We start from the raw sequence: 12,477 nt of genomic DNA, 5'->3' as shown, positions 1-12,477 counted from the left end.
CTGAGCCACAGCTGGGCTGTGCTGAACGGGGAAAGAACATCAGGCTGGCTGCCTGCCGTCTTGCCGCTTCAGGGTAGCTTGAGATGAGTGGGCTGAACAAGCCAACCTGGCAACAGCTGTTCCTGCCTTTGGGGAGGAGGAGGCAGAAAGGGAGAGAAAAAGGGGGCCCTGGAGAGCCCAGAACCGGCCCTACCTGGGGATTCCATGGGTGCCTGTGTGTCGATAGACCCCAGCCCTTTGCCACTACTTAGCATCAAGCCTCACGTTATAGTTAATAATAATGATTAAAAAAACCCCAATTACTGAAATCCATGCAGCTGGATTGCTACTCAGAAGGGGTGAAGGAGTCAGCTTGTATTTTAAATCAGAATCTATGGCAGACCAGCTTGACAAGGCTTCTAGGCACAGGGGATATAAGGCAGCATCGGCTTTATCAAGTCTGATTTGATTAGTTTCTCCAGTTGATTCTGTGCACTCTGGTCACAGGATAAATCACCCTTCTCTCTTGATGTTCTGCTCTTTTCCTGTTGATTTAAAAAGAGTGACCTTATTTCCCTGTCAAATGGTTATTGGACTTCCCTAATGGTGTTCATGTGGAGAACCCATGGGGTCTCCTGCTATATTCTCAGACGCCAAATCCCTTCTCTGGCTAAAAGAAAATTGACCTAACTCTGTAGCCAAAGGGTTGTTTTACTTCACCCTTTTGTGCCCAAATGCAACCCCTGGGAGTCCTTTAATCACAGGAAAGGAAGTTTTAGAATGATGTTTTCTTGGCCTTCTTCGACTCACTTAGAAATGTAGTTCACATGCCTAACCATTTAGAACTCTGCAGTTTTTCTTCCTTTTTAAAAAAAAATTTTTTTATGATTTTTATTTTTTATGTTTTTATTTATTTATTTTTTTATTATATGAAATTTATTGTCAAATTGGTTTCCATACAACACCCAGTGCTCATCCCAAAAGGTGCCCTCCTCAATACCCATCACCCACCCTCCCCTCCCTCCCACCCCCCATCAACCCTCAGCCTGCCCTCAGTTTTTAACAGTCTCCCATGCTTTGGCTCTCTCCCACTCTAACCTCTTTTTTTTTTTAAAAATTTTTTAAAAAGGAAGGAATATTTTATTTTTTATTTTTTTAAGTTTATTTATTTATTTATTTATTTATTTATTTTTATGTATGTATGTATGTATTTATTTATTTATTTTGAAAGAGAGAGAAAAGGGGAGAGGCAGAGATAGAGGAAGGGAGAGAGAATTCCAAGGAGGCTCTGAACTGTCAGTGCAGAGCCCAACGCGGGGCTTAAACTCACGAACTGTGAGATCATGACCTGAGCTGAAACCAAGAGGCAGATGACAACTATACAGTTTTTCTGGGCTATGAAGGACCTTAGGGACAATCAAGTTGGACCATTTCATTCCACAAGAAGGAGCTGAGGGCCAAGATAGGGGAAGCCCTCACCTTGCCAGGTCATCCAGCAGGTTGGAGATGTGATTTGGGAGGATATTCATGGTTTCAAGGGAAAGTTACTGGTCAAAACTTAAATATGAATAATAGAGGAAGATTGCTGATCCTTTAAATACTTCACCTTTAGAGAAAAAAGAAAAAGACTTGCCTTAAAAATTCTTTAACTAAATTTTTCATTTAAAAATATGATCAGAGGCACCTGGGTAGCTCAGTTGGTTAAGCATCCCGCTCTTGGTTTTGGCTCAGGTCATGATCTTGGCGTTCATGGGTTCGAGCCTCAAGTTGGGCTCTGCGCTGATGTGTGGAGTCTGTTTGGGATTCTCCCCCCCTCTCTCTCTCTCTCTCTGCCCCTCCCCCCTGTTTGCACATACATGCACACACGCTCTCTCTCTCAAAATAAATAAACTTAAAATATATATAATCCAATTTACCAAAGTTACATTTAAAAAGAAATTTTCAAGAGCAACTCTTTCCAACTGAGACAATCTTCTCACTTTCTTCCCACTCCCATTCCAACTCCATTTCCCTGGGTCACGACCAGTCCAGGAGCAGGATCCTCCCTGCTCCTCTGTCAGGATTGTCCTTCGTGGTACTATTTGATTAAATAGATCCTCTCCATCCATTGATTTCAGCATTGGTTCCACCTTCTGAGTCTCCATTGTTACCAACCCATACTGATTTCTTCCTTTTCTGATCACGATGCTCCCACACTGCACATCTATATCCTGATTCTTCTTGATCCCTGATGTATGTCATTGTTCCTGAACTAGACTGGAAACTTACTAAACAGTGACCATGACCTATTTTTAATGGTGGCTCCATAATTACTAACATGATGCTGGGTGTATAGGAGACACCAGTGGTGTGCTGGTAAAGTGGTTTTCTAAAGAAAAAAGAAAGCCTTGATTTCCACCATTTGCTTATTTTTTTGGTGGTATAAGTGTTCCCAACATAGCTACTAACATGATGTCACTAAATGTGAAATTGAGAAGAGATGTCCAGAACTGGCTCTCTTAAGCCTATACAAGCCCATTCCAGCACACCACAGGTAGATGATAAACAGATGTCTGGCCCTGTCACATGCATTGTGTGAAGGGTATGTCAGTAGTCCTAGGGTTGAAGGAGATACGGCTCGTGAATGTTTAGAGTACATTCAATACAAGTGGTCATCATATTCCTCAGTCATTCATTCATTTAAAAATTGTTGAGCATTTACTAATGTGTTAGGTACTATTCCAGGCACTAGCACTTGAAGTTAAATATTAAGCAAACAAACAAAAGAACATAGAGATCATCATTACTTAATTATAAATTGTAGTATCTGTTATGAAGAAAATACAGGGTGTTAAGAGAGTATAAGACGTGGGAATGAGTGATTTGGGAGTGGTTTCTCTAAAGAATTAATATTTCAACTGCTACCTGAAGGATAGATGAGCAGGTGAAGGACAGGGGCAATCGCAGAAGAGGGGACAGTGTGTGCAGAGGGCCTGAGGCAGGAAAGATGTTGACCATATAAGGAAGTAAGAGAAGGGCTGTGTAACAGAGTTACATGGAAGAATGGAAGGAAGGATGGTTTGACAGATGGGCAGGACTCAGATGACACAGGGCCTTGTAGACCATGTTCAAAAGCTTGGGTTCTATTTTACGTTCAAAGGGAAATGATTTCTTATTTTCAAGCAAGGAAGTGACGTAGTTTGATTTCTGTTTTAAAAATATTACTATGATTGCTGTATAAGAAATGGATTGGTAGGTAGGGTGGAGGTAAGGGCAAAATTAGAAATGCAGAGACCAATAAGGAAACTATGGCAAGAAAAGAGGTGAAGTGTGATGGTGGCTTGGCCTAGGGTGGTAGCACTGGAGACTGAGTAAAGTGAACACACTTGACATAGGTATTGGAGGTGGAGTCAACAGGACTTGATCAGGGAGCAATCGAATAAATGGAGTTGCCATTTACCTGAGTGGGGCATATTAAGGAAGTGTCTTTTTCTTGATGCAAGAGAGATATCCCAACATCCAAAGATCAATTCAAGATGGATAAGCCAGTAAAGAATAGAGGAGGGATGTCCTCTAAAAGAAAAAAAAAAAAAAAAAAAAGGAGGAAAAGCCAAGAGAGTAGATGTGTTATCAGGGACGCCAAACTCACAGTCTTTCAAAGACAAGGGAGACAGAACTGTGTCTCAAGCTGCTAAAATGTTGAGGAAGGTGAGAAATGAAAGTCTCCATTAGCTTTAGCAATAAAGAAGCCACTGATGACCTTCATAACGAGTATTTTTGGTGGAGGGGTAGAGGTGCTGAAGGCAGGCTAGCAAAGGGGAATAAATGCAGATGGCAACTCCTCAGAGAAACTTCTCTGTGAAGGGGAGCTGAGGGGGAGTGCAGACCCCGGAGGAGGACATGGCGTAAATGGAGGCACATTTTTTTTTTTTTTGAGATGGGTATACCATGACATATCTGAAAGCTCGGGAAGGATGAGAAGGATCTGAAAGAGAGGGAAGGATGAAAGATGGCAGAAGAGAGTCAAAGGTGCGAGTGCTGGAAGGTGTCAGGTGGGGCGGGAACCCATCACACACGCAAGGATGAACAGTTGATAGCCCTCCCCCAACCAGTATGACTTAGAGACAGTTTTCCAAAGGAGTGGCTAAACCACTTATGTTATCTAAAGAGAGATGAGAACCTGTTAACCCGTATTATTTTCTTCTCAAATTCCAAGATTTAGAGTGCAATTAGAATAAAGCTGTTTGGCAGCCTGATGCATCTGTTTTGTTCAGCATTATTTACTTGTCTCTCACCTGTTCTCCTGTTTCAGTAGAATCCAGCAATATAATCTAGGGTTTGTATGCTGGGCTTGTCATGAGGTAATGGAGATTCTCTTAATTCCTCATGTTGACGCGGATCACATTCTTTGGGATGGGAGACTGAGGGCAGGGCTAGGGGGCTGGTAGGTTTAGTAGAGAAAAAGTAAAGGAATTCCCTTCTGAGACCTTCCACTTTCTCTAAAAAGTATAAGGCAAGGTCATTAACTTAGATGGAGGGGACTAGACAAAATAATTGATGACTCCAAGAGAAAGGATGGGATCTGACACAGACACTGTAGAGAGTGGGAGGTGAAGTTCATTTTTTTCAGAGTAACAAAAAGCAGTAGAGTTCTTTGCAGTAAATCTTCACATTTTCTCAGACCCATTCCTCTCCATGCAGGGATTAAATTTCTGTTGTTGGGCCAGTTGTCCGAGAGGCACTTTTTCCTCCAGTTGGATGGGATCTCTGGAAAAGTATGTACATCTTCTCCAAATCAGGTATGTTGGTCTCAGTGATGTGTATTCATGGGCTTTCCAAGAGGCACTCACCATTCACTCTTCTGTCCTCCTCACACATCCCCTCTATGCTCCTCTGGACCCCTCCTCCATGGTTTTATCTCATCTCTTCTGTGTCAGACTCTAGCTTGCAACTGCTTCTCAAAGCATCATCTGAGGGATTGGTGCTCACCTGGGAAGCATTTATTCCCCCTTGTGAAAGGAAAAGGAACTCACACCAGAACGTGAGCGAACTGTTGCTAAGTGTGCTGTTCAGCTAACATTGTTTTCAGTGCAAGATCTTCTCAATGAAGGGGGTGCTTGGGTGGCTCAGTCAATTAAGCGTCCTACTGTGGGTTAGGTCATGATCTCGCAGTTTGTGAGTTCGAGCCCCGGCATCAGGCTATCTGCTATCAGCACAGAGGCCATTTCAGATCCTGATCCTCTGTCTCCCACCCTCTCTGCCCAGTTCCCTCTCACGGTCTCTATTTCTCTCCAAAATAAATAAACATTAAAAAAAAAAAGTATCGGGGCACCTGGGTGGCTCAGTTGGTTAAGCATCCGACTTTGGCTCAGGTCATGATCTCATGGTCTGTGAGCTCGAGCCCCGCGTGGGGCTCTGTGCTGACAGCTCGGAGCCTGGAGCCTGTTTCAGATTCTGTGTCTCCCTCTTTCTCTCTCCTCCGCAGCTCATGCTCTGTCTCTCTCTTCTCAAAAACAAATAAACGTTAAAAAAGCATTTTTAAGAAAAAGTGCAACACTTAAAAAAAAATCTTCTCAATGAAGGAAGCATCTCATTGATTTCCATTGTGATGCAATGGAAATCCTTTTCTGTCGGAGACCACCACAGACAGTTCCCTGAGCAGTTCTGTGCAGTGGTTTCTAAACTACAGATCATGGTCCATCAGTTGGTTGAGGGCAATCAGCTCTTTAAGAGACAGAGAGAGAGAGAGAGAGAGAGAGAAAGAGATCAGAGTAGAAAATATCAGTGTGCATTATACGTAATAATTGTACATGTAATGATGAATGTTCCATGAAATTTTTGTTTCATTCACATATATATGGAAGTGTGTTTGTGGGTCACTACGAAAATGTATTTCTCACTGTAGGTCAAGGTCCAAAACATTTGCGAAACACTAGTTTCCAGTACTTCCTATTGCAACAAAACCTTCTTGAGCCTACTTCTCCCCTCCCTTGCTCAGGCTGTTTATTCTCTGTAGCCACCTAAGGAGCTTCCTTTCCAAGCACAAATGTTCTATGCTAAATCCCAACATAAAGAACAACAGTGACATTTCCTAGTTCTTTTGTCTGTCACTAGAGAAGAAACAGAGTTTCTCATTTTCCCAGAGTTAAGAAATTATTTTGATTTGTGTTTCTGCAGCAAAAATATGCTAAAAAAAAAAAAATGTTGCATAAGATTGGTCAGGACAGACATTCAAAGTCTCGTATTATAGTCTGAGAAGAGTTTAGGAATACAAAGCTAAAGATATCTTTTTCTGATTTGGGAACAGCAAAGCTTACCTTGTCGTTCAGTGTCCAAACAAGGGAGGATCAAAGTTTGGAGGCAGGTAGGGCAGCAGACAAAAGTTGCTGCTAGTCAAAATTTCAGATTAACAACACCACTTTTTTTTTTAGTATAACTATGTCTGATTCAATATTTGGAGTAACAAAACATATTAATTTTTTATCTAAAATTTAAATTTAACAGGGCATCTTGAATTTTTATCTTCTAAGCCTGGAAATCCTAATGAGGTGGGAAGTTTATACATTTTGGGGGAGGGGTCCTCTTTAAGTAAGAGAATACCAAAGTACTTTGAAAAAATGAAGGATCTCTCCCAACAGCTTGGAAAAGACTATGAAAGCGAGGGGCTCTGATACTATGCTTCATGAATTTAATGGGAAATTCTCTCTGTGTCATGTCTCGATGTAAGGAGGAAACCTTTTTGTCAGCCCTAAGGAACGGCAAATAGAGAGCAACTTCTACCCCATTTGAGGATGGGGAATTTTAATGGCTGTCAGAGCATCTGATATTGGAGGAGAAACAGGTGCTTCCTGTTCCTATCAGATGATGAAGGGAGGAAGGGAAACGGGAGGGAAGAAGGAAGGAAGATCCAGAAACTCATAAATACAGAATCCCAACAACAAAACCCTATTCGTTTCCATGCACGTGGCTCGAAACAGTGGCTTTTCAAAAATATGGTTTGCTTACTTCTGGGGTCAGGAAGAGTTTGCCATCTGTACATAGCATCGAAAGCTTTGAGAAGATAATCTTTCAGGCTCAACTTCCCTATAACCTTTCCCTAAATACTTTGCCTGAGAACGTCTCTGCTGTCACAGTCTCCTGTTACCTCCATCTTCATGACAGACACTCTCCCATGTGAACAGAAAGGCACACTAATCACCTTTAATGCTACCAAGCCCTTTGCTCTAGGAGTAAAAACAAATGGTCAGCTCAAGAACACATCCCTCCGAGGGAGGGTCCCCTGGCAGGAAGCCAAGAAGGGTTGGATGAGAAATACTGAAGAGTGCGGTTGTTTTATGTCATCCAGGTGACACTCTGTTCTCTCTCATTCTCTCTCTCACACTTAGGAGAAGGTTGTCAAGGGGAAATGCATATTAAATAGGGTAGCTGAAGTTTTTAAATTACTTTTTTTTTCTGACACAAAGTATTCCTGATTTCCTTATTAGTTAGATAATGAGGACTCCCTTTGTCAATTAGTTTATGTGGTAGATGCTGTCAATAAATTGTACTAAATCTGTAACTTCAAGGTTTTGTTGAAAAGATCTTGAATGCGCATAGACAACATACTGTATGTCAGAAACTACATCCTTTGCAACTACAAAAATGCATGGTAAAATTTGTAAATTTAAACTGTCAGAGGGGCGCCTGGGTGGCTCATTCAGTTAAGCGTCCAACTTCAGCTTAGGTCATGATCTCTTGGTTTTTGCAGTTTGTGGGATCGAGCCCTGCGTTGGGGTCTGTGCATCGGGGTCTGTGCTGACAGCTCAGAGCCTGGAGCCTGCTTTGGATTCTGTGTCTCCCCTCTCTCTGACCCTCCCATGCTCATGCTCTGTCTCTGTCTCTCAATAATAAATAAACGTTAAAAAATTTTTTTTTAAAACTGTCAGAGGTATATAGTTTTTCATAATTCTTTAAGCAGGTACAGGAGGAAAACATTTCGAAGAAATTGCCATGGACTTTGTTGTATTTTAGTGATGCTTCCTTTATTCCAAGGCTGCTCTCATTGCTCATGTCAGTGATCTGATAAAGGGAGCTGGAGAGAATCTTCTTAGGGGAGGCTGAAGTTAGTTGTGTATCTGAGGACTGGGTTAAGCTTATAAACTTGGACAAGCCTATCCTGACTTGTAATGGCATAGCGCATCTCTATTGTTGTGATATAAAGCATCTCCATTTGCTTTTGATTCTGATATTTAGAAGCATTCCATGGAAGTAAAAGGACACCAGTGATACCTTTCTCTCTCTAAGCATGATGCCACTTGGCTGTGGATGCCAGGAATTGCCGTGGTTCTGTGCTATCTTGGGCCCCTTTTTATGTGTTCAGATTGCACAATGTGAGATTTAGAATGAAGACGTTCCATAATAGTAAAGGATCCCTTTGCTGAAAGGCTTCTTGCTCCTTGCCTGGTTGGCTTTACACCTAATGCAGCCCCTTTCTGGCTAGGATTCCACCAGGAAAATAATAGCCACTTCAGATAGGGCACGCTTCGTTTCTGGCACTGCTGGACCCCTGCAGCATGCCACCTACACAATGAAACATGAAAAAATTCTACGTGGTTATATTTGAAGAGACTGAAGTCAGCCTGCTTTCTGAGAGCCAAATACCAAGAGGTTTATAAAACCAATGAAACAGAGGACCTTGTGCCCCAATGTGCCTGGATTGTCACTAGGTTGTCAGGGAGTTTCTCTGAGTGCTTATTGCCCTGGCTCCACTTGACCTTAGTAGACTTGTGAAGATATCAAAAGTCAATTAAAAAAAATCAATACTATAAATGGACCGTTAGCAAGTGGCCGGGCTTAAGGTAAAAATGTCCAGTGTGGCTTACTGCCTATTATCCAAATGGAACTTTTGAAATTTGTAATCATTCAATATGTTTCTCCAATAGGATTGTGTCCTAATGAGTTACTGGGGGAGGAAAGAAATCCTGGTGTACTGAAAAAAATGGAAGCTTTGGTGTCAGACAGACTGGTTAAAACCTTGGTTATTGGGATGCCTGGATGGCTCAGTTGATTAAGTGTCCGACTTTGGCTCAGGTCATGATCTTGCAGTTGGTGAGTTAGAGCCCTGCATCGGGATCTGTGCTAACAGTGTGGAGCCTGGAGCCTACTTCAGATTCTGTGTGTGTGTGTCTCTCTCTCTGCCCCTCCCCCACTTGTACTCTGTCTCTCTCAAAAATAAATAAACACAAAAAAACTTTTAAAAAACCTGGTTATTAAATCTCTTTGGGTTGCAGTGTACTTATTTGTAAAAAAGAAAAAAAAAAAGATTATCTCTATCTATGGTCATTATGGGGATTAGAGAAGATGTAGGTAAATCTTTGGCCTAGTCCCTGATGCATATTGAGGATTAATAAATTACTGCCACTGCCCTTATGCTAATAATAATAATAATAATAACAACAACCATAGACGAGGTGTCAAATTTGCTTAACCATATTGAGAATCTAAAAGAGAAGCACAGTTGAGATAAGCAATAAAGAGATATAATATTATGGAGAAAACCATAATGACTAGGTTTCCTTCATTTTCCGTTTCAACATGTATCACATTTACTGAGAAGAGAAACTATCATTTGGGAATGAAGCCCAGAGAGTAACTTCCACAAGGAGGGCACATCTCCAAATCACATCTGGCCTGGGAAGAGATTCAAATTTTAACATGCACTTCCAGGGGCCAAAAACTTTTCTTTCTTCCTACCGCTGGGTAACATGATAGAAATATAGAACAGCTGGTGATTGCTGATCTGCTCATCAGGAAAAAGCAAGTCAAAAAGGAGGCAGAAACATTCTATGAATGGAGTTCCTCATTTCCCTTGGTATAAACTCGGAGCTGAGCACCTTCCCGACTGAACACCCTCCTATCACTGTAAATCTCTTCATCAGTGTGGCTTATTATTACCAGGAATTGGGACTGATTCACACTACAGACCCAATAAGGAAATAACTGGTTTGCTGAAATCTCCAGCAAACTAAAGCAAAGGAAAGTGCCCACTCAAACTTCTATCTCCATAAAAATAAACTTAGTGAATGATTCTGAATCTTTCAACTTACTGAGGAGATCTAAAATCGGATCAATATATTTTCTAAATGGCACCCCCCCAAAAAAAATTAACTATAGTTAGTTGGTCATTGAGGATGTTGTAGTAAATATATTGGTGGTCCCTGTGTTGTGCTGATAAATGTTTACCAATGGGCTCTCCAGGGGCAGGTATGTATATATATATCTATATATCTATATATATCTATATATATATATATATATAATTATACATGCTGTATATAGTATATGTGCTACATGTATCAGTACTTTACATGATAGATTTTACTAATATAAAGGGTGTGTAACACAAAACTTATAAATAATAATAAAATATACAATATTTTTAATAATTTATATATATTTTTTTTTGAGAGAGAGAGAGACAGAGACAGAGACAGAGACAGAGCACGAGTAGGGGAGGGGCAGAGAGAGGGGGGGGACACAGAAATCAAAGCAGGCTCCAGGCTCTGAGCCGTCAGCACAGAGCCAGACGTGGGGCTTGAACTCACAAACCGCAAGATCAGGACCTGAGCCCAAATCAGTTGCTCAACCAATTGAGCCACCCAGGCGCCCCTGCAGTATTTTTTATTGTGAATTTCATAAAACCAATTGATTCTCACAGAATGTTTTTGTTGATTTTTTTTCTGAACTCCTGTACCCATGATTATTCTATGGTTGCTGGTAACAAATGAATGTAACTCTGACCTGAACGTTGGTTGCTATGCTCATTTATGTTAATGAGTAATATGAAGTGAAACAAGGAAGATTTTTGTCAAAACTTCACTCATTTATCAATGATGCAAATGACTTTGCTGCTTCAAATAATGGCTTTTGAAACCTGGAAGACCATTTCTTCAGTATTTTGTGCTATTCACAATATAATGGCTACAGGTAAAACACATTTTTAGTTCTAATATACACTGATAACATTTTCTCCATCACTTTCTTAAATGATAATCAGCCAAGCCATAAATCAAGCCCTGATTTGTATCATTTCACTGTTTTCATGGTGTAAATACTCATACCATGGCTCTTTTCAAGTGGTCAGTGTGATATCACTGAATACAGGGTTGAGAGTGCACAGTAGCTCTCCATTACGTAGTATTTCTACCATACAGATACAACTGTAAATAACATCAAAAGCATAGATAATAGTGTGATGTAATAAAAATAATTAGGAAGTAGTGACTTTACCTTTCCTTTAATACACTTTATTTTTTCATGTTTATTTATTTATTTTTGAGAGAGAGAGAAAGAGAGAGAGAGAGAGAGAGAGAGAGAGTGAGAACAAGCAGGAGAGGGGCAGAGAGAGAGGGAGAGAGAGAGAATCCCAAGCCGGCTCCAGGCTTAGCATGGAGCCCAACAGGGGCTCGATCTCATGAACTGTGAGATCATGACCTGAGCCGAAATCAAGAGTCAGACACTTACCTGAGTGAGCCACCCACGTGCCCCTAATATACTTTAATTGAAAGCTTATTATAATTTAATTTTTGATAATGATTGTGTTGAACCCTAGCGCTCAAAATTCCTAACTTTAACAGTTGGCTCTTACAAACCTGCACAAGGCATTCCCAGCCCACCACTGATCGTCTATCCGATGCTCATCCTCCATTCTTCCTTCTTTTATGTTCAAATATCTCACCTCCTTCATCATCACCATACATGACCTTGAGGAAGCTGATATTGTCCTCAGCTCTGGGGCAATTTGCAGCCCATCATGGCAATCCCATCTCCTTGCATAGTTGAAGAAATGCCATGTAACTCAATTCTGGCTAATTCCTGTGTGAGGTGGTCTTCTGAAGAAGTTATAGAATAAGTTTCCACATTCCCGTAGGCATTTATTCTCTCCAGATATTGTCATAACTGAAGGGGCTCAGGAATGGTCACAGCCATTCTCCTACTGGCCCGAAGATGAAATCAACTCATAAAAGAAGGCGGAGCATCACAGAGAGAGGTGGAGCTGAGACCCCAACATGCCAAGCCTAGAGCCCACCCAATGGCTGGTCCTCTAACTACATGAGATAAGAAATGTCCTTCTTGTTGAAGCTAGTTTGAGCTGGAGTTTTTATTTGCAGCTGGAAGGAGTTTGGGAAGCATCTAATATAAAAAGTATATAATAAATTAGTCTCTTCAGAAGCTCAACTCCTGAATAGGGGATGAGAGTAACTCACAGGAAACAAGGAAACAATCCAATGCAGATTAGAAATATCTGTTTTTTACACTGTGTGGCACAGACTCTTAATTTAACAGTATTTTAGAGAAAAGTTTGGCCAGCAAAATTAGAGTCACCATTGATCCCTTCATGGAGGAGTTGGGGTTTGGCTCAGGTCATAAAGAATGAGTGAGGTTTGAGAAAAGGGAAATAATATTTCAGATGACCTGGGAAAGATAAATGGAGAGACTCCTAAGAATGCCACCCAGAGTCCAGTTGTGTGGGCTACAAGC

The 12,477-nt window shown here is 41.1% G+C and overlaps 1 long non-coding RNA gene across 1 annotated transcript; it reads right to left on the bottom strand.

Annotated features, from left to right (window-relative positions):
- Window positions 1–308: 308 nt before the first annotated feature.
- Window positions 309–11,916, bottom strand: LOC123583225. The gene is made up of 2 exons (XR_006704794.1): window positions 11,589–11,916; window positions 309–524 (listed from the first exon to the last, which is right to left on the bottom strand). It is a non-coding gene; the product is annotated as an uncharacterized LOC123583225 (long non-coding RNA).
- Window positions 11,917–12,477: the final 561 nt, after the last annotated feature.

This window comes from Leopardus geoffroyi, chromosome B3 (genome assembly GCF_018350155.1).
Source record: "Leopardus geoffroyi isolate Oge1 chromosome B3, O.geoffroyi_Oge1_pat1.0, whole genome shotgun sequence".
Lineage (NCBI taxonomy): Eukaryota > Metazoa > Chordata > Mammalia > Carnivora > Felidae > Leopardus > Leopardus geoffroyi.
Note: the sequence above shows the minus strand (reverse complement) of the source record. Positions and strands in the feature narration are given on the sequence as shown.